This window comes from Sorex fumeus, unplaced genomic scaffold (genome assembly GCF_029834395.1).
Source record: "Sorex fumeus unplaced genomic scaffold, SorFum_2.1 ptg000013l, whole genome shotgun sequence".
In the NCBI taxonomy this organism is placed as follows: domain Eukaryota; kingdom Metazoa; phylum Chordata; class Mammalia; order Eulipotyphla; family Soricidae; genus Sorex; species Sorex fumeus.
In genome coordinates this window covers 16,730,703-16,750,650 of record NW_026606070.1, presented here as the reverse complement: position 1 = coordinate 16,750,650, position 19,948 = coordinate 16,730,703, and positions in this window count along the sequence as shown.

The window sequence follows — 19,948 nt, the reverse complement described above, 5'->3', positions numbered from 1 at the left end:
ATAGAAATATTGTGACTATAAATCAAGTTAGAAGTGTTGGAATACAAAAGTGTTTTAAGTATAAATCAACACTTTGCATACCTTAAACTTTGGCAAAAAATGGATTGTATCTAAGTAAATTGTAACTAAGTAATGCCCGCCTGTCCTTCACCAACTACAAAACCAAGATGACTGCCCTCCGACATCATGATGGATCTATCACATCTTCCAGAAGGGCAATGGAGAAGATTATTCATGACTTCTACTCAGATCTCTTTAATAGCCACATCCACTTGCCCACATACCACATACCACATGATGGATATGTCGTTCCCAATGTTCTCCCTTCCGAAATCCAACATGCCATCTCGTCTGTAAAGAAACAAAGAGCACCTGGCCCAGACAAGATCAGACCTGAACACCTGAAGAACTTACCATCAGTACTCATCAATACATTGGCTCGACTCTTCACACGCTACCTGTCTGAATGCAAGGTTCCATCCCAATGGAAAACCAGCAAGACTGTACTACTATACAAGAAAGGAGACATCCACGACATTGGCAACTATCGCCCAATCTGCCTATTGTCTGTCATCTACAAACTATTCACTCGAGTCATCCTGAATAGGATTAGCAGAACACTAGATGAAGGACAACCATGTGAACAAGCTGGATTCCGAAAAGGATTCAGTACCATCGACCATATCCACACAGTAACCAAGCTCATTGAGGTATCTCGGGAGTTCAAGATGCCACTCTGTCTAACGTTCATTGATTTAAAGAAGGCCTTTGATTCTGTTGAGACGGAAGCAGTCATAGAAGCCCTAGCCAATCAGGGCGTACAAACTCAATACATCAGGATTCTTCGTGAGCTCTATTGCGGATTCACTACCAAGATCTCACCATTCTACAAAAAAGTAATCATCCATATCAAGAGAGGGGTTCGGCAGGGTGATACCATTTCACCAAAACTCTTCAGTGCCACCCTTGAGAACATCATGCGACAGCTGGAATGGGAAAACATGGGAGTGAAGATAGATGGTCGGCAACTACACCACCTCCGCTTTGCTGATGACATCGTTCTAATAACACCAAACATCAGCCAAGCGGCACAAATGCTGAATGACTTTGACCGTGAATGTGGAAAGGTCGGACTACAGCTGAATCTTGCGAAGACAATGTTTATGAGAAACAGCCTTGTTCCTGACACTCCATTCGCTCTCAACGGAACCACCATCTCCGAATGCAACAGTTATATATACCTAGGTCGAGAAATCAACATGATGAATGACCTGGCACCTGAGTTGCGCAGGAGGAAGAGAGCGGCTTGGAATGCCTTCAAGAGCATTGAAGAAATAACTAAAAGGACAAAGAACCTCCAGCTGCGAGCACATCTCTCTGATTCCACTATTCTTCCTGCATTAACATATGCCTCAGAGACCTGGACCCTACGAAAACAGGATGAGAACACTATTCGGGTCTCTCAAAGAGGAATCGAAAGAACTATGCTTGGAATATCACGATTCACTCAAATGAGAGATAGAATCCGGAGTTCTGATCTTCGTCAACGCTCAAGAATCAGGGACGCTGTCTCATTTGCCAAGACATCAAAAATCAGATGGGCTGGACACGTAATGAGGTTTACAGACAACCGCTGGACTAGAGCCATTACTGATTGGATTCCACGGGACATCAAAAGATCACGTGGACGCCCACCTATAAGATGGTCAGACTTCTTCGTCAAGACCCTAAATGATCGGTTTGAGGCTCTACATGTTCCTAAAACGAACAGATACCATTGGGCTACGCTAGCACGCAACCGGGATGAATGGAGACGTTACTGGCACCCGCTTGAATAAATCGATGAATAACGGGGATTAAGTGATAAGTGAAGTGATCTAAGTAAATCTGAGGGGAAAATAAATAACCTGTAGAAAAAATAAAATAATAATTTGAAAAAATAAAATTCAAATATAAATATATTAAATAGAACATAAAGGAATATTTTAGACTGCTGTACTTAAAATCCATTGAGAAATATAATAATATGAGCCGTAAATATATGACACAGATTAAAAGGAAAATTATTCAAATAAAATATTAATTTACCAATCCACAAGCTTGAGGGAGTCTTCAAAAACTTTACAATGGGGCTGGAGCTGTAGTACAGCTGGTAGGGTGCTTGACTTGTACACGGCAGACCCAGGTTTAATTCCCAGTACGTCACATGCTTCTCCAAATTCCAGCAGTAGTGATTCCAGAGAACACAGCCAGGTGTAAGACTTAACATCACTGGCATGGAAAAAGAAAATCTTACAGATCATCAGATTAAGTAGACAAAAATTGTAAAGGAACTCGAATAGTTTGTATGTGTAAAAAAGGTCTTATTTGAGAGAGAGAGAACAGAAGGGAATGCCCTGCCACAGAGGCAGGGGGGGATGGGGAGGATGGGGGGGTGGGAGGGATACTGGGATCCGTGATGGTGGGAAATGGGCACTGGTGGAGGGATGGATATTTGATCATTGTATAATTGAAACCCAAGCACAAAAATGTGTAAGTCTGCGACTGTACCTCAGGATGTCTAACTATTAAAAATTAAAAATAAATATATAAAAAAGGTCTTATTTGTCAAATCAAAAAAAATATTACATTTTGGCTGGAATCAACCACAAGTGTGGGGGAGGGGGAGTGGAGGGTAGGTAAGAGAGAGAAAGGAACAGTATGACAATAATTGCTGGAAATAATGTTGGACAATTGGATAAGAACTGAGTGTTAAAAGTACGTAAAGAGATATTCCTGAAAACGTTTCAGTATCTGTATTGCAAACCACAATGCTCAGAGGGGCAAAAAGAGAGAGAGAAAAAAAAAGTTCCGACCTTAGAGCAGGCTGATGGGGGGTGTCAAGGGTGCTGAGAGGGAACCTGGGGGCACTGGGAAATGTCCACTGGTGAAGGGATGGGTGTTGGAACTCTGTATAACTGAAACCTAGTCATGAACAGCTTTGTAAGGGTCTATCTCACAAAATAAAACAAATTAAAAAATTTTAAAGGTCCAAATTAACTAATTAATTAATTAGTTACATTTAATGTTTATAAGCAGGGAGGGACTAACAATGCTTAAATAAGCAACTAAAAAGGGATAAATTACATAAAAGGGAATTCCCATAATACCCTACCCAGAAAAGCCAGTTTTCAGAAAGGGAGAGGTTTTCCTGAACAAACAAAAGCTTAAGAAGACCGTGCGCATTTCACCTGTATGACAATATTTTAACTTTTAATATGGATGTAATAAAACACTAACATTGATAAATAGAGCAAGGTAGCATAGACATTGCTGATATGAAATATATAAAGTCAGGTACACTAAAATATTACACTTAGAATGGTGGAGATTTCAAAACACTGTGCCTACAGCAATGACAAGACGAAATCCAAGCTGCAGCCACAAGAACTTGTGATGTACCTATCAAGGTGGGGATAAAACGTGCAAACACAGGTGGAGGGATGACCACACCAACAGTGGGATCAGTATTGAAACATCATATGCTTATAACTCAACTACTAATAACTTTGTAAATCACAGCTCCCTGACTAAATGAAATGTCACTGTCACTGTCCTCCCATTGTTCATGGATTTGCTCAAGCGGACTGAGTAATGTCTTTACCGTGAGACTTGTTGTTACTATATTTGGCATATTGAATACATCATGGGTAGTTTGCCAGGCTTCTTAATAAAAATTATAAGGGACACAGGAAAAATATAGGCAGCAAAAAATAACCATGCTTCATAACATCCATAAATGTAATAATTTATCAGTTATACCAATAATGCATAAAAAGTTTTAAGTCAATAAATTTTTATGTTGTAGACACAAAAGAAAAGGCTAAAACCTTCAGCTAGTTACTGCAAAATACCAATTGTTTTTATTGTTTTTCCGAATGCTAACAAATTTAATAATCTATAAAAGAAACTTTATCTTGTTTTAATTATTACTGCTTTGTTGTAGAGTTTGAAGTTAGGGAGGTTGATTCCTCCCATTTTCTTTTCCCCAAGAATTGCCTTAGCTATTCATGGGGGCTTATTGCTCCATATGAATTTCAGGAGTGTTTGCTCCATTTCTTTGAAGAATGCCATGGGTATACTTATAGGTATCACATTGAATTTGTACAATGTTGTGGGAAGTGTTGCCATTTTGACAATGTTAATTCTCCCAACCCATGAGCAGGGGGTATCTTTCCATTTTGTCATGTCCTCTTTTATTTCCTGAAGTAGCATTTTGTAGTTTCCTTTGTACAGGTCCTTTATTTTCTTAGTTAAGCTGATTCCAAGGTACTTGATATTCTGGGGCACAATTGTGACCGAGATTTTTTTTTCATGTCACTTTCTTCTCTCTCACTGTTTGCATACAGGAAAGTCATGGACTTTTGGGGATTTATTTTATAGCCTGCAACTTTACTATACAAGTCTATTGTTTCTAGGAATTTCGTGATAGAGGTTATAGAGTTCTGTAAGTATAGTATCATATCATCTGCGAATAGTGAGAGCTTGAACAAAGGCAGAGTAGCTGACCAATGGAAAAGGGATGAGTATACTGACCTCTCCCCCTCAATCATATGATCATCTAATCTTTGATAAAGGAGTAAGAAATGTGAAGTGGAGTAAGGAAAGCCTCTTTAACAAATTGTGCTGGCAAAACTGGACAGCTACATGCATAAAATAAATGGGCTCAGATCTCTGCCTAACACCATGTACAAAAGTAAGTTTAAAATGGAGTAGACCTCAACATAAGACCGAATCCATAAGGTACATTGAAGACAAAGTTGGCAAAAACCCCCATGACATTGAAGCTAATGGTATTTTCAAAGATGTCACACCACTGGCCGAGCGATTGAAAACAGACATAGATAAATGGGACTATCTTAAACTAAAAAGCTTCTGCACCTCAAAAAAAAACAATGACCAAAATACAGACAGTCTACAGAATGGTAAAGGATATTCGCTGAATACACATCTGACAAGGGGTTGATATCAAGGATATACAAAGTACTGGTTGAACTCCACAAGAAGAAAACATACAACCCCATCAAAAAATGGGGCAACAAAATGAACAGAAACTTTTTAGAGAAGAAATCCGAATGGCTAAAAGGCACATGAGAAAATGCTCTACATCATTAATCATCAGGGAGATTCAAATCAAAACCACAATGAGATACCATCTCACACCTCAAAGACTGGCCCACATCCAAAAGAACAAAAGGAACCAGTGCTGGCACAGATGTGGGAGAAAGGCAACCTCCTTCACTGCTGGTGGGAATGTCGACTGTTTAAGCCCTTTTGGAAAACAGAATAGACAATCCTCAAAAAATTAGAAACTGATCTCCCATTTGATCCAGCAATAACCACTCCTGGGATTATCTCCCAGAGAGGCAAAAAAGTATAGTCAAAGTCACATCTGCACTTGTTTGTTCATTGCAGCACTCTTTACAATAGTCAGAATCTGGAAAAAACCTGAGTGCCCAAGAACAGATGACTGGTTAAAGAAACTTTGGTACATCTACACAATGGAGTACTATGTAGCTGTTAGAAAAAAATGAAGTCATGAAATTTACATACAAGTGGTACAACATGGAAAGTATCATGCTGATTGAAAGAGTCAGAAATAGAGGGACAGACATAAAAAGATTGCATTCGTCTGGGGGACATAGAGTAACAAAATAGGAGATTAATACCCAAGAATAGCCGAGATCAGTACCAGGAGGATTACTCCATGGCTTAGAGGCCAGCTGGGCATGCTAGGGGAAAAGCCAGCTCAGATAGAGAAGGGACCACCAAATAAAGGGTGTTTGGAGAATCCTCCCAGGATGGGAGATGCAGGTTGAAAGTAGACTATAGACCCACGATGATTGCCACTCAATGCCTCTTTTGCAGATCACAACCCCAAAAGGAGAGAGAGAAAAAAAAGGGGGGGATGCCCTGCTTTATATTTTCCTGATATTCAATAATGATGACTAATTTATCACATGCTTCTTCATTTCTTTCAGAAAATATGTGTAGTTTCTCTTTTTATTTATTTTTTTATTTATTTCTGATATTGCCCACACCTCCCCATTTTTTGATACAGAACTTAAAATGAATCTTATATATCTTGGATATTAGACCTTTGTCAGATGTATGATACCCAAATTTTTTCTCCCATTCTGTACCTGTGTTTTTATTGTAGACATCATTTCTTCCTCAGTTCAGAAACTTTTTAACTTGCCATTTATTTTTGCTATTTTTTTTGGCTTTGCCTGTGGGGTTAAATCGTTGACGACACCTCAGAGATAAACATAGTAGAGAGTTCTAACTCTGCTTTCCTTAATGATTTTTATAAATTTTGGTCAAATGTTGGCATCTTTAGTCTATTCTGAATTAATCTGTGTGTATAATGCAAGGCAGGATGCAATTTCATTCTTTTACAATGTTGCTAAAGCTTCCCAAACATAATTTGTTGAAGATTTCTTTGCCTCACTTTATGAATTTCACTACTTTGAAAGTAACTGTCCTTAGGGGTATGGTGCCACCAGCAGGTCAATCTGTACCCGTGAGGCAAGTGCATCAACAGCCTCCTGGCGCCTTCAGATTTTCAGACACCCCAAAATTGCTGCTGTGCCTTTGGCCAGACCCCAATAACTTGGGGCAAAATTTACCAAGAAAGTAAATGGCCAAAAGTTAGGTATGTGGGAGACACACCCACAGGCCACCTCAGGCTCAGCTATATAACTGGAGGCATGACCTCTCTGGTTCCTGATTGAACTTCTTAACGGCCATGATCCCAGAGACTCAGAAACAAGTCTCAAAACCCAACAGCTTTTGGCAGAAATGCCTCCGGTCCCTGCAGTAGGCTACCGGTGCTGGGCCAACCCAGGTGGGAATAGGTTTCATGACTTGGTCTGTTCCTCCTGGAGGCCCGGTGACCGCCATCCTGCAAAGGCCACTGGACAGTCAGGTTTGGGCCTGCAGTGACGAGACACACAGGGCCTCACAGGATGGGGGTGGAGCCGGCCCTTTCCTCCCCACCCCAACAAGACCCCGAGCCCTCGCCCAAGAATTGTGTCTCTGGCTCCTGATCAAGCTGCTTAATAGCCATGATCCCAGAGACTCAGAAACAAATCTCGGAACCCAGTGGCTTTTGGCAGAAATGCATCTGGTCCCTACAGTAGGTTACTGGTGCTGGGCCAACCCAGGTGGGAATAGTTTTTGTGCCTTGGCCTGATCCCCCTGAGGGTCCAGTGGCCGCCATCCTCCAGAGGCCACTGGACAGTCTGGGCCCACAGTGATAAGACACAGGGGGCCTCACGGATGGGGGTGGAGCTGGCCCATTCCTCCCCACCCCAAAAAGACCCTGAGTCACCGCCCACGAACAGCCTCTATGGCTCCTGATCAAGCTGCTTAATAGTCATGATCCGAGAGACTACGAAACAAATCTTGAAACCCAGTTGCTTTTGGCAGAAATGTGGACAGACCCCTCAGTAGGTTACTGTCACCAGGCCATCCCAGGGGGAAAAGTGTGTTATCCCTCCGCCTGCTTCCCCTAGGTGGCTTGGTGACCTCCATCCTCCAGAGGCCACCGGACAGTCAGATTTAGGCCCTCAGTGACTAGACACGTGGGGCCTCACAGGATGGGGATTGAGTCGGCCCTTTCCTCCCCACTCCAACAAGATCCCGAGTAACTGCCCATGAACAGCATTTCTGGCTCCTTATCTAGCTGCTTAATGACCATGATCCCAGAGACTCAGGAACAAATCTTGGAACCCAGCAGGTTTTGTCAGAAATCCCTCCAGATTTAAGTGTTAAAATTTCAGAATTTCAAAATGACATGTCCACCACTGCAGCCACGTGACATCATATGTTATTCTTAACCAGCAATAGAAAACAAATTGCCTACTGTTGCCTTTACAGCAGATCTCAGTGTTGGGGTAAAATCCCAAATAATAATGGTGGGTCTGGTGTCAAAATATTGAATGTGATCAAAGTAGAGAGAGAGTAATGTGGAAATCATCTGCCCCACAGGTAGGGGGAGGGTTTGGGATGGGGGCATACTGGGGTTTTTAGTGGTGGAGAATGGGCACTGGTGAAGGTACAGGTGTTTCATTGTATGACTGAGACTTAAACCCGAAAGTTTTGTAACTGCTCTCACAATGATTCAATAAATAAAATTATAAAAAATGGGGAAAAAAAGAAAGCAACTGTCCTTCCATCTGAAGTTTTATCTCTGGGCCCTCAATTCTTTCCCAATGGTCTGAGTGTCTAACTTACATACGTACCACACCAAATTTTACTACACTTTGTAGTACAGTTTAAAGACAGGGAAAGCTGCTTCCTCAAAAATGGAACAATGGCTGGAAAGAAAGATGGCGGCCGCACGGGAGCCTTGTGGAAAGCGGGTTTGAGCCGGGCTCGGGGAAGCGGCGGGGACCTCATGGGAAGGGGGGCTTTGTGGGCCGTCCCCCACGCCCCACCGAGGTCGCCAGCTGCCCCCCACGAGCGGCTCTCCGGCACGGCCACGGCCCCGGAGGCACAAGGACTTAGCACAGAGAACCAGCCGCTTGGAGCAGAAAAGCAAATGGACTTGTGTTGATCCGCGCCACCAAGCCTGCCCGGAGGGGGAAGGGCGTTGACCGGCCCGCCCGCTCCTCTCTGGAAAGAAAGATGGCGGCCGCACGGGAGCCTTGTGGAAAGCGGGTTTGAGCCGGGCTCGGGGAAGCGGCGGGGACCTCATGGGAAGGGGGGCTTTGTGGGCCGTCCCCCACGCCCCACCGAGGTCGCCAGCTGCCCCCCACGAGCGGCTCTCCGGCACGGCCACGACTCCAGGGCACAGAAATCAATCTCTTAACTAGCTAACTTTTAATAGAAATTCTTCCAGGGTCAATAAGTAAAATAGCAGAAATTCAAAACCGCGCGGCCGCGATTGCGGCCGCGCAACATCATTTTATTCTTAAACCAAGTTGTAGAAAGCAAATCATTTCACAACGCTGTTTCAGCATGTCTGATTGGGGGTGGGGGGGTGGGTCGTAAACTCTAAACAATAATTGTGCATCTTCTATCGAAATAATCTATCTAGTCAAAGTAGATAGAGTATTAACTAGAACTCATCTGCCTCATAAGAATTGGGAGGGGTGGGAGGTGGGGGTCTATTGGGGTTCGGGGTTAAAAATGAGTATTGGTAAAGGGAAATGTGTTCGGTATCTACATGACTGAGACCTAAACCCGAAAGCTCTGTAACTTTTCCCACAGTGATTCAATAAATAAATAAATTATAAAAAAAAAAAAAAAGGAACAATGGGTCCACCGGAGGGTGCCAGGTGAGGTCCCTCTCCGCCCTAATGGATCCAGCACCGAATGGCCAAAACCTCCAGAACTCAACCACCACTGTGCTCACAACTGTTCACTAGCTTCGATGGGCCTCACCCATGAGTGGACCTATTCCTGGACATCTCATACTTAACACCACAAATATACCAAGAGTAGCATACCACATTTGATTGGGTTTAAAATAAAGGCACCAATCTCAAGGGGAAATATACTTAAACCGCTAGATATAGTTATAGACATAAGTATTATATATGCACTCAAGGCTCACCCTTTAACTAATCTCTTATAGAACAACGTAATGGCTTCTGGATGAAATACAACAATCTTCACACACTTTTCTCTAAGAAACCTTTTTAGTCTCATTTTTAGTGGATTATTCATAATGAGTAATACAAAATAAATTATTTTGGTTCCTCTTTGGGGGCAGATTTGGGGTTTGGGATAGAAATATGGTGGTGGGAATGGTGTTGGGATTGGTGTTCGAATATTAAATGTAATAAAATATTGTGAACAACTTATAAAAATAAAAACATTCTAAAAAAATTTTGGGCTGGAGCGATAGCACAGCGGTAGGGCATTCGCCTTACAAGCGGCCAACATGCCGACCCGAGTTCGATTCCTCCGCCCCTCTCGGAGAGCCCGGCAAGCTACCGAGAGTATTCGATATGCCAAACACAGTAACAACAAAAGTCTCCAATGGAGACGTTACTGGGCCCACTCGAGCAAAAAATTTTTAAAAAGATTAAAATAGAAGAAAATCTCTCTCTTTCTTTTTAGCATTGCTTTGCTATTTGGGTAGTTTCATACAAATTTTAGTAGCTTTTGGTCTATGTCCTTAAAGAATGTAACTGAAACTTAGTAGAGATTATTTTGAATATATACAGTGTTTCTTTTAATAGTGACTTGAAATTTTCACTTAAGAGTTAAGTCTTTTATTGAATTGATTCTGATATTTAATTTTTTGACAGAATTGTAAGATTGTTTAATTATTTTGTATTTTACATAATTGTTTGCATATAAGTATGCAACATATTTCTGCACATCGATTTTGTGGTCTGTTACCTTTCTTTGGAGAGAGGATTAAATTAGGGATCACTAAGACAATCAAATATTGAAGAGATTGTAATGAGAAGTCTACCATACTGGTAGTATCCTCAGGGATATCACCATTATAAAGAAAGAGAATTTGAGAAACCTTGTTTCCATGGATAAATAGTCCAATATTACATGAGAATCAGGAACAAAATTTTGAAAATAACTGCCCCGAGAGTGAGGTGAATCACTCAAGTTATGAACAATTTCTATTTCAATTGTTCATATGATATTCTAAATTGTTCTTTTTTAGAGAATTGTTTTTAAATATGGTAGACTGGAGCGTGACCAAATCAACACTGCCTGAAATCATATTTTTAACACCTAGAATAACATATTTCTTTTGAAAAAATATAATTGAAAAAACAAGCAGAATTAGTTAGCAGGTATTATGATCTTCATTTACATAATATTCCATACTACAAAATATGGCTAATGCAACAAATACCAAATGTGCACCTAATTACATATACATATTCATTACTGTAAAAAAAAGAATACTGATATAGGTTCAAAATAATATGGTGCAGTGTGACTAAGAATTAACAAATAAAACAACATTTACACTAAAATTTTATGAAAACACTAACGTGACTTCAATCACTTATATTTTTGTACTTTTTTCTGATTTAAACATTAATTCTTAGATGAAATTAACTGAGTATTGGGACACTTTTTTTTGTTAGGATCACCAAACTTTCTGAAGAATTATGAGAACCCTAGTGTTGGAACCTGAGTAGAACATAGTTTAGCAAACCGTCCAGAAAACTTGAACACTTGGAAAATCCTGGTATGCTAACTCCAGCACAACTTCCTCCAAAGTCACACAAAATACAAATATCAAGCACAGTAAATGACAACCATTTATTCTATTGTTGAAGCAGAACACTTGATCCAATTATGACCTTCTTCATAGAACCCTATTTCCTTTCTCTTAAAAGAAGAGAAGGAGAGGGTAAGGTTATAAAAACCATTGTTGTGTAACTGATTCTTCTTTTCTGTGTCCTGTGTTTACACTTATACTTTGAGGTTATGGAAGTGTCCTTTGTTTATACTTATACTATGAGTTTATGGATGCTCGCATGCAGTATACATTTAAGTAGATGTTAAGTAAATAAGAATACATTTAAATAGCTGTTTGAGCACCTGAAAAAGAAGACACCACCAGGGTACACATTAGTAATTTATAATAGAGGCTTTGAAAAGAGACCCAAATTAAGGTTTATTTTGTTAACTTTGGATGTTTCACTCTACTATTAGCAATATGAGATGAGCTTAAAATAAAAGTACAGCCAGTAATGCCACTTTTACCTATCTGTAAGATATATGTCAGGGAACATAATAGGGAAATATATTCAATAAATAAAAATAAATGCATTCATTAAGCCACATAGTAAGAGTTTAATAATAAAATAAGAGTTTTTTCCTTTTTTCTGGCATTCTGGCTCTGTGTTTTAATCAATTTTCCAGATAAAGGAATAGAACTAACAAATATAAAATGACAACAGAAAAAATATGTCAAAGAAAGAAAAGCAGACTTTGTTGTAGAATATTTGCATAAAAATTTATTATTAGCAAATTTTCCACGCTGCTACAACAGAAAAAAGAAAAGCAGAAATAAAGCCAAAGAGTCAGGAATTCATGTTCTCAAATTCTAGGTTTGTCTGAAGCTGGAGAGATAGTGCAGTGAGTGGGACACTTGTCTTGCATATGGTGAACCTAGGATTCAATCCCTGGCACATAATCTCCTGATACCCACCATAAGTGATCCCTGATCACAAAATGAGTAGTAATCCCTGAACACCACGGCTGTGTCCCAAAAGCCAAAAAAAAAAAAGGAAAAACAAATAAAAGAACAAATTCTAGTTTTGTCACATACTGGATATTAGAATTTGAGCAAATTGCCTAAACTCCTGTGTAAAATAAAGACTACTCAGGTCCCAAGAGTTAGTAGAGTTAAGTAAAGCATTTGGCTTGCACAAAACGGACTCAAGGGTGTTGACCAAGGTTGATCCCTGGGCACAAGCTAGTTTGAGCACAAAAAGTCCTAAGCACAACAAGATATAACATATATGTATATATACATATATACACAGTTCATGTTTACCACATGTAGTAAAAACTATACACCATTCAATAATGGTAGACCAGTTTTCTAAACTGGAGTTTGATTTTATGACACATTGCACTAACTTATTAGAAATCAACATTTCATGCTTTCTCTGTAAGGTTGATTTTCTTTTCCACTGAGTTCATTTAAGTGAGCATTGTTATATAAACAATGTTCTATGCCCATTGCAGCACTATTTACAATAGCCTAAATATGGAAACGACCAAATGCCCAAGAACAGATAACTGGATAAAGAAGCTATGATATATATACACAGTGGAATACTACGCAGCCATTAGAAAAGACATAGTTGTGAAATCTGATACATTGATGGATCTGTAGAGTATCATGTCATATGAAATGAATTAGAGGGAATGGAACAGGCTCAGAATGAGCACATTCATCCAAGGAACATAAAGAAACATAGTAGGGGAATAATGTTCAAAGACAATGGAAACACAGGGCAGGAGAGCTAGTCCTTAGTAGGATGTTAGAAGAGGTGCTGTTTGGACAGGGAAGAGACCACTATGGAAAAGCTAGAGGAAGTGGTGACTCTGGACAAGAACTTTGTGCTAAAAGGAGATAAACTGATATGCACGATACCCTTTCAGTACAATATTGTAAAGCATTTTGCACAAAAAGGAAAAAAGTGCCTGCCATAAATGCAGGTTGGAGGGTGTGAGGGAAATTGGGGACATTGGTGGAGGGAGAAGGACACCAGTGAAGGGATTGGTGTTGGAACATTGTCTGCCTTTACTCAATCATGAATGAATTTGTAACTTTGTAGCTCACAGTGATTTTTAATTAAAATAGTTTAATGATTTTTAATGTAAAGAACAGTAATTCACAAACCTTCGATAATTTTTGAGTGAGCCTTATTAGGATGGCTACTTTAAAGTTCTAATCAGAAAGTAAACATAATGTTGATGTGCTTGAGGTTCTTCCCAGACCTTTGTCTTCACTCATCAGTGAATGTGAGTCCATCCATTACTTCCTTATGCTAATGTTACACAAAGACAAGGATCTGTGTTCAGGAAAGCCTGGCCAGGTCAAAGATGCAATTCGAAAAAGGAACCCTCCTCAACTGCTGGTGGGGGTGGAAGCTGGTTCAGCTTCTTTGAAAAACACTGAGAACTTCTCAAAATATTAAAAATAGAACTTCTTTATGGTCCAGTGATTTTAATTCTTGGCATCGATCCTGAGAACACAAAAATATTAGTTCAAAAGATATAGAACACCTATGTCCACTGAAGCACTGCTACTAGTAGCCGAGTTATGGAAACACCCCAAGTGACCAATGACAAATGAGTGCGTACAGAAGTTGTATAGGGCAGGAACTATAGTAGAGCAAGTGGGCCCTTGTCTTTCATGTTGCCAACCTGGGTTCACTCCCCAGCATCCATTATGGACCTCCAGGGCTGCCAAGAGTGATTCCTCAGCATCCAGCCAGAATTTAGCTTGAACTTCACTGGGTGTGGCAAAAAAGGAGAAGTTGTACATATGTATATAGACATAGACATAGTGGAATATTACTAAGCTACAAGAAATTACAAAAATTAAGATGAACTCTTGCCTTTTGCTAAAACTTGAATGAATCAAGAGGGGGTCATGTTAAGTGAAATTAGACAGAAGATAAGGACAAATGCCAGATGATCCATTTATATATGATGAGGGGGAAGCACACCCGGCAGTGCTCAGAGGTTACTCCTGGCTCTGTGCTCAGGAATTAGTTCTTGCAAGTTCAGGGTAGCATATAGGATTCTGGGTTTCAGGTCGACCAGGTGCAATGCAAATTCCCTACCCTCAATACTATCACTCTAACCCCACTTCTACATGATATATGGTAGTACTGAACTGTCCTCCCATTGTTCATCAATTTGCTCGAGTGGGCCCAGTAACGTCTCCATTGTAAGACTTGTTACTGTTTTTGGCATATCAAATGAGTCACGGGTAGCTTGTCAGGCTTTGCTACTCTCGGTAGCTTTGATACTCTCGGTAGCTTGCCCCTCTCCAAGAGGGGCAGAGGAATCAAACTCGGGTCAGCCATGTTGGCTGCGTGCAAGGCAAATGCCCTACCCACTGTGCTATTTCTTAACACTGCAGAAATTTTGACTGGAAATCACAGTAAAGGTCTTAGATCAAAGTAATTGAAAGAATCTAATGAAGACAATTATTCAGGCATCAAATAAAAAACTGAAATTGCCAAACTGGAGGCGTGAGGAAGAAGAGAAGGTGCAGGCTAGTTTCAAAACCCCGGACAATGGTAGAGAGTCTTAGACACTCTGGCAGTGGCAGATGGGCAATAATTTTATACACCATAAACAAGAACGTATATACTATTGTCATCAGTTCTCTTCAACTAAAACTTTGTGTTTTTTTTTAATGTAGGAGTACTGCTATTTATTCAGCCATTGATTAAGCTGATTGAATTGGACATGAACTCCACTTTGCTTTTTTATTCAGAACGTTAATTTCTATTTTATTATTTTTTATGATCTTTTAATCACCATGAGATACAGTTACAGAGATTTCCTATTTGAGTTTTAATCATACAATGACTGATCACCCAACCCTCCACCAGTGCACATCTTCCACCACCAAGATCACGCTAGCCTCCCCACCATCCCATCCCTCCCCCTGTCTCTATGTCAGACAATCTCCCCCATACGCAACTTTGTTTTAAGGAAGACATGGGCAGGAACTGGGGTTTACAACTTCAAATTACAGTCATCATTCTTAGCAGCAGTGAATAGGATTCCTTTTTCCTGCATTTATGCCAACAATGGTGGGTTCTGTCCTTTGTGATGCTGCTATTCTCACTGGTGTCACGTTATTTCTCATTATTGCTTTTAATTTTAATTTCCCTGATATCAAGAGATGCAGACATTTTTTCATATTCCTGTTTGCTGTATGTCTTCTTTGAGGAAGTTTCTGTTCATCTCTTCTTCCTGTTTTTGGGGGCTGATTGTATTTTTCTTGTTAAGTTTTGCAATTGTTTTATATATTTGAATATTAACTCTCTAACAAATGAGTAGTAGGTAAATAATTTCTCCAAGTCTACGGGGTGTGTTCTATTTTAGCTTGCTGTCCCACCTGTTATCTTTGTTCCTGGTTTGGCCAGTGACATTGAGTCATTGACAATGGCTTTATAATCACTGTCATGACGTGTTGATTTTTTTCCTCAATATAACTTCTGGATTCAAGTCTGATATTGAAGTCTTTAGATTATAAGTTTTTATCTCTTCCTTTCAATTACAGGCAAAGAACAAAAAAAAAAAAAAAACAATACTAAAGCTACAGTGCCACCTAAAGGAAAAAGTAGGAGTTAATCCATGTGCGTATACAGAAAATTTCTTGGGGCACTGTTGAAAATTTTTAGATGAAATTCTTTGAAGAAAATGACAATTCTATAGTGGGAAAAAATAGAGGTAAAGAATTGTAGAAGGTAATAAATACATATGGAGAGCAACCATCAAAATTAATAAAGCTAGAGAATCTCAACTAAACCCAGAGAAGCAAATCCAACAGATCCACAGTAGGCAAAAAGAGCACAAGGAGTTCAACAAAGAGACTGAATATGCTAATTCCAAACGGAGATACTGTTTACAAAAATCACAGTGTGGGATATTCAACATTAGTCTTTCAAAGAATTCAGCTTTGTACTAAAATTCATGAGTCAGGGAGTCTCAGAAATTTTTAGACCTAACAAAGTTGTCCATGTAACTGAACTCAGACGAGGAGTGGCCATTTTAGAGGTAGATACTACCCAGCAAGGTAATGGCCTCAGTCCCAATAGTGACAGTCACCGTTCTGCCCTTACAAATTTAATCTTGGGCCAGAGATATAATACAGTGAGTAGAGCACTTGTCTTGCATAAAGTTTACTCTAGTTCAATTCCTCGTACCACATATGGTTCCCTAAGCACTGCCAGGATAGATTCCTGAGCACACAGCCAGCAGTGAGCCCTGAACACCATTGAGTGTGACCTTGCCCCAAAGAAAGCAAAAAGGAAAAAAAGCAAAGAAAATACACAATCTTGGCAACACCCAAACAGGTTCTCAACCTCAGCCCTAACCACCAGATTCTAGGTTCCATATAGTTAGAAATTATTCTGCAGCCAGATCATAAACAAAGTAAGTTTTCCTAAAGTGGACACACAGAGAAGCTTATTCTCCTCACTAAGCCCGAGGATACTGAATGTTTTGTGCCTACCATAAATGGTGTCTGAAAGAGGCTAAGAATGGGCAGTAACCAGCGCAATGGGCGCAGCTCTTCCTGAGAATGCAACTAGAAGATGCTAACCCAAAGGTGGTAGCAGGTAACAGATACCCTGGAAGTTGGTCTCATCCATAAGACTAGGGGACAGATCAGCTATCCCCAAACTGGTACATTTGGGTATGAAAATAATTAGAAAAATGCCTAACTTTCATCATGGCTACGAAGATCAACTTGACAACCAGTTGATATTGGGTACAAATGACCATGATTTCTGCCACTGTACAAGTAACTTAAATTGTGACATCAAATCATCTGGAAGACAACAGAAACCATGAACCCTGGGTAAGGACCCAGGCGATGTGAGGTATTGACACTAGAGCAGCTACAGGGTATTGTTACCACAAATCCCCTGTTATTATGCAGGTACACACAAACTGAATAGCATACACTGTTCCGACGTGCAAGCATTTCAGAAATTTTCACAAAGCTAGTGTAACTGCCAGAAATCATTAGAATCAGAAGCAATAGTCAGATATAGCTAACAGGAATGGCAGATCACTGCTCAGACCACCTAGAACTGAGAACAGTATCATTAGCTTCTCCAAAGCACAGGGAATAAGGGGAGTGGGAAACAAATGAATTTAACTGCTTGAACAAGTAGAGGTAGTAGCCCAGGAAAGTTTTAAGTACATCAGAACTTTCACCACTGCCCAAAGATGACTTCAGAGAAAAATATGCTGTCTATGTTCACTGAACTAAATAGCACTGGTTAAGAGAATGAAGTCAAAGAAAAATTGATTTAAAAAAATGTAATAACTCATTCCAACAGAACCAGAGTAGCTAAAGAATACAGTAGCAGGACTCAACAGTAGAATGAAGACAAAGAGCAAATCAGTGATTAGAAGACAAAGTGCATATCATCAGCAATGAATAAAAGTTCATTAAAATATTTTTAAATGAAGCTGACCGTGGCGCCCATCTCATCCTAAATCCAGGTCAGCACAGCTGCCGGCTCACAACCCTGGGACCTCCATCTATCCCTGCAGGAACCCAGGTGTCCCCCGAGATGCCAGAAGAGAAGCAGTTTTGAGCGTCTGACCTGCCCTCTTCACTCCTGACCACGGCGCCCATCTCATCCCAAACCCAGGGTTCTGTAGAGGCGTGGCCTCCTCAAAAGTGGGCGTGGCCTCAAAGTGGGCGTGGCTTGATTTGCGGCGGGCCAACTGCTTATGCGGCCGCAGGTTATTTTCCCATACTAAGGAACCTAATTCCCAAGGAATCTAGTTCCCAACCTACTCAGCAATATGAAGAAACAAGGATGCCCACTCTCTCCACTGCTGTTCAATATAGTATTGAAAGTACTTGCAATAGCGATTAGGCAAGAAAAGGATATTAGGGTCATCCAGGTAGGAAAGGAAGAAATCAAGCTCTCACTATTCGCAGATGATATGATACTATACTTAGAAAACCCTAAAACCTCTATCAAGAAACTTCTAGAAACAATAGGCTTGTATAGTAAAGTGGCAGGTTATAAAATCAATGCCCAAAAGTCCATGGCTTTCCTATATGCAAATAGTGAGAGAGAAGAAAAAGACATGAAGAAAACAATCCCATTCACAATTGTGCCCCAGAAAATCAAGTACCTAGGAATCACCTTAACTAAGGAAGTAAAGGACCTGGACAAAGAAAACTACAAAACTCTACTTCAGGAAATAAAAGAGGATATGAGGAAATGGAAAATTATCCCCTGTTCATGGATCAGGAGAATTAACATTGTCAAAATGGCAATACTTCCCAAAGCACTGTATAAATTCAACGCAATCCCTATTAGGATACCCATGACATTCTTCAAAGAATTGGAGCAAACACTCCTGAAATGCATATGGAACAATAATCCCCCATGAATAGCTAAAGCAATTCTTGGGAAAAAGAAAATGGGAGGAATCAACCTCCCTAACTTCAAACTCTACTACAAGGCAGTCATAATTAAAACATCATGGTACTGGAACAAAGGCAGAGCTGCAGACCAATGGAACAGTGTTGAATATACTGACGTCCCCCCCCCCAAGTATACGAGCATCTAATCTTTGATAAGGGGGCAAGAAAAGTGAAGTGGAGCAGGGAAAGCCTCTTTAACAAATTATGCTGGCGAGGATTACTCCATAACTTAGAGGCCAGCCGGGTATCCTAGAGGAAAGGGCAGTTCAGATAGAGAAGGGAGCACCAAATAAAGGATGTTTGGAGGATCCTCCCAGGAGGGGAGATGCATGTCGAAAGTAGACTATGGACTGAACATGTTTGCCACTCAATGCCTCTTTTGCAGACCACAACACCCAAAAGGAGAGAGAGAACACAGGGGATTGCCCTGCCACAGAGATAGGGGGGAAGGGGGAATAGGGGTGGGAGGGATATTATCCATGGTGGTGGAAAATGGGCACTGGTGGAGGGATGGGTATCTGATCATTGTATAATTGAAACCAAAGCACAAAAAATTGTAAATCTACAACTTTAAAAAAAATAAAATAAAATAAAGGGAAAAAAACACAAATTATGCTGGCAAAACTGGACGGCTATATGCAAAAAAATGGGCTCAGATTTCTGCCTAACTCCATGTACAAAAGTAAGATCTAAGTGGATTAAAGACCTCAACATCAGACTGGAATCTATAAGATACATTGAAGAAAATGTTGGCAAAACCCTTCATGACATAGAAGCTAATAGTGTCTTCAAAGATGTCACATCGCTGGCCAAACAAGTGAAAACAGAGATAGATAAATGGGACTATCTTAAACTAAGAAGCTTCTGCACCTCAAAAGAAACAGTGACCAAAATACAAAGACAGTCAACTGAATGGGAAAGGATATTCGCCAACTACTCATCTTATAAGGGGTTAATTTCAAGGATATACAAAATACTGGTTCAACTCCACAAAAAGAAAACATTCAACCCCATCAAAAAATGGGGAGATGAAATGAATAGAAACTTTGACGAAGAAGAAATCCGAATGACAAAAAGACACATGAGAAAATGTTCCACATCATTAATCATCAGGGAGATGCAGATCAAAACCACAATGAGGTATCACCTCACACCACAGATACTGTCCCATATCCACAAGAACAAAAGCAACCGGTGCTGGCGCGGATGTGGTGAGAAAGGGACACTCCTTCACTGTTGGTGGGAATGCCGACTGGT